Source organism: Rhincodon typus, chromosome 39 (assembly GCF_021869965.1).
Source record: "Rhincodon typus isolate 14 chromosome 39, sRhiTyp1.1, whole genome shotgun sequence".
Taxonomy (NCBI): domain Eukaryota; kingdom Metazoa; phylum Chordata; class Chondrichthyes; order Orectolobiformes; family Rhincodontidae; genus Rhincodon; species Rhincodon typus.
Window position 1 is genome coordinate 9,871,291 of NC_063370.1, and position 3,852 is coordinate 9,875,142.

The window sequence follows — 3,852 nt, forward strand, 5'->3', positions numbered from 1 at the left end:
TGTTTGTTTCCTCTCCACCTATCCTCTCCTCTCTCCATCTTCTATCCGCCTCCCACTCTCTCCCTATTTATTTCAGATCCCCCTTCCCCTCCCCCTTTTCTGATGAAGGGTCTAGGCCCGAAACGTCAGCCTTTCTGCTCCTATGATGCTGCTTGGCCTGCTGTGTTCATCCAGCCCTGCACCTCATAAGATCATGGCTGATCTTTTTGAGACTCAGCTCCACTTACCTGCCCACTCACCATAACCCTTAATTCCTTTACTGTTCAAAAATTTATCTAGCCTTGCCTTAAAAACATTCAGCGAGGTAGCTTCAACGGCTTCACTGGGCAGGGAATTCCACAGATTCACAACCCTTTGGGTGAAGAAGTTCCTCCTTACCTCAGACCTACATCTGTTTTCCCTTTGTTTTGAGGCGATAATGGTGGTCATATTGGGCAACAGACTGGTTACCAAGTTGGAAACCTGAACATAACAAGTTAGAAGCAGGCCATTAGGCCCCTCGAGTCTGCTCTCCCATTTATTAATGATATGGAGGTGCCAGTGTTGGACAGGGATGGTCAAGGCCAGAAATCACACCACACCAGGTTGTAGTCCAACAGGTCCATTTGGAAAGAAGGAGTAAGACTCCAAAAGCTTGTGTTTTCTTTGGACTATAACCTGGTGTGGTGTGATTTCTGGCCATTTATTAAGATTAAGGCTCTTGAGTACTGGACATGTGAACCAGAAGGTTTAAGTCCTAGTGTGTAACATTAACTGTGACTAGGTTGATTAGAAAATTTATTCAAGACTTTTTTTCCTTTATTCATTCACAGGATGAGGGCATCGCTGGCTAGGCAGCATTTATTGCCCATCCATAATTGCAGTTAAGAATCAACCACATTGCTGTAGGTCTGGAGGCACATGTGGGTCAGACCAGGTAAGGATGGCAGTTCCTTCCTTAAAGGACATTAGTGAACCAGAAACAAAAACAAAATTGCTGGAAAAGCTCAGCAGGTCTGGCAGCATCTGTGATGGAGAAAACAGAGTTAATGTTTTGGGTCCGGTGACCCTTCCTCAGAACTGGGGAAGGGTCACCCGACCCGAAACGTTAGCTCTGTTTTCTCCTTCACAGATGCTGCCAGACCTGGTGAGCTTTTCCGGCAACTTAGTTTTTGTCCCTAATTTACAGCATCCGCAGTTCTTTTGGTTTTTATTTAGTGAACCAGATATGTTTTTCAGCAATGGATTCACAGCCATCATTAGATTCTTAATTCCAGATGTTTATTGAATTCAAATTTCACCACCTGCTGTGGAAAGATTCAAACCTGGGTCCCCAGAACATTATCTGGGTCTCTGGATTAACAGTACAGCAATAATACCACTAGGCCATCACTTCCCCCTTTTCAGAGGAGAATGAGATTGATAGATTTGTAAATGGTAAAGGAATCAAGAGCTATGGGGAAAAGGCAAGAAAGTGGAGTTTAGAATTAGATTTAATTGTCACGTACTCGAGTATAGGAGTACAGTGAAAAGTGTACAGAGTTTTCTCTGGCCCCATCTTGGTCACAAAAAATAGCCAAAAGGTAGGAAAACGTCTAGATCTTAAAAGTCTAAAGTTTTATCTCCGTAAGTGTACCTCACACTCTCATTGAATGGCAGAGCAGGCTCGATGGGCTGAATGGCCTATTTCTGCTTCTATGTCTATCTTATTTCACATTTCCATCTCTTCCTCATTCCAACAGAGGTGACTATAGTGTTGGGAGCCATGACACCCAAGCTAAAGGCCACCCTTGCTCTTTCCAATGGTGCTAATGCGATATACATCAAAACACACTTCTTACACATCAATGCTTGCGCCGTGCTCTCAGATTTTAATTATTGGATGCCAATTTGCTTGTTGGTCAGGCAGTAATCCAAAAATTATTGCCTGTGTGGTAACACTTATTAGTTTAATCCCTTGCTGTTCGTTCTTGCTTAGCAGAACCGCTTTTCTGGCGAAAGGCAGGAATTCCAAAGCTTTGAACACAGAAGGCTAAAGGTTAGGTATCTGCTGGTGAGGTTTCAGCAGCTGAGCAGATTACTGGTCCTGCTGTAAAGCCAGGGAACGTATATACTCCTTCATATTTTAAACATTTGTCATCAACTGTTCACACACACCTCTGAAGCAAGTGGGATTGGAGTGCAGGTCACTATCCCTCAACAGTAGCCTATACATACACCTTCACTCGCATACTCACCATCCTATTTAGTTGCATCAACTCAAAATATTTTATCCCCCTCCCAACGCCAGCTTTAATACACATTATAGATGTTGTAAATTGCTGAGGCCTCAACTTCCATATGAGATCCCCGTGCATCTCCAAATTCGGTTGTGTGCACAGCCCCTTATCCTCACTGGCAAAATGCAGCATTCCCACAGACACCTGGGAATCACTGCCCCAAGACTGTCCAAAGTGAAGGAGGAGTATCCAGGAAGACGTCAAGCACCTCGAGACTTGTTATTGGAGAAAATGGAAGCCAGGTGGAAAACAGCAAAAGGACCAAGCTGCCACAACAACACCCTACACACCCCATGCCATGACTACCTTCTGACCCCAAGTGTGAAAGAGCCTGCGGTAGCCCCATTGGTCTGTACAGCCACCTACGGACTCACCCTGAGAGTGGAAGAGAGTCATCCTCATCCGTGAGGGACCGTCAGTGACAATGATCCCTTAAGCACGGTCCCTCAAAACATTTTCCACGAACTCCACATCCGTGACCCCAGTAGTCTCAAATATGTCTTCTCCTTTCACAGAATATTCAAGTGGCTAATAAGTTTGGAAAGCCAACCCTGGCCTCCAGGAGTCTCAGCGTTTATGCAAGTTTCCTTTGTAATCCCAAAAAAAAAACTGTTCAGCATATTTGCACTATCACCTGCCGAATGGTGCATTTCAAAAGCCCTGATTGTTTGAAGCCACATGTATTTATAGAGGTCTTGTCAGATAGTTAGAATCCCATTGACTGTTCTAACCTTTATATTCCTGCACATTATATTCCTGTCCATTGCTCATTCACTTGGAATTATTTGCTATGCGGCTCACTGATTTTTATTCATCCTAGAACAGCTACAGCACAAAAGGAGGCCACTTGGCCCATCATGTCTGGGTTGACTCTCTGGGAGAACCTCCCCCAACCTTTTTCCCCATACTTTGCATGTAGTCAATCTTTCTAATTCACTTGTGGAATGCGGGAAATCTCAGAGTGAGCCAGTATTTGTTGCCCATCCTTAGATGCCCTGGAGAAGTCAGGGGTGAGCTGACATCATGAACTGTGCTATAGGTAGACCCACAATGCCCTTAAGGAGGGAATTCCAGGATTTTGAGCCAGAGGCAGTGAAGAAACAGAAATATATTTCCAAGTCAGGGTGGTTGCGGCTTGGCAGGGATTTTCCTTCAGTTCTGAGGAAGGGTCACTGGACCCAAAACGTTAACTGTTTTCTCCTCCACAAATGTTGCCAGACCTGCTGAGCTTTTCCAGCAACTTTGTTTTTGTTCCTGTTTATTTTCCTTGTGGTGGTGTTCCCATGTATCTGCTGCCCTTGTCCTTCCAGATGGAAGCGATTGTTGGTTAGGATGGTGCTAAGGTTTTTGGCAAATTTCTCCAGTGCATCTTGTAAGTGGTACATGCCGCTGCTATTGAGTGTCAGTGATGGAGGGAAGGATGTGATGCCAATAAAATGGGCTGCTTTGTCCTGGATGGTGCCAAGCTTCTCATGTTGTTGGAGCTACACTCATCCAGGCAATTGGGGAGTATTCCATCACACTCCTGACTTGTGCCTTGTAGATGGTGGACAGTCTTTGGGGATCAGAGGAGTTATTTGCTGCAAGATTCCTT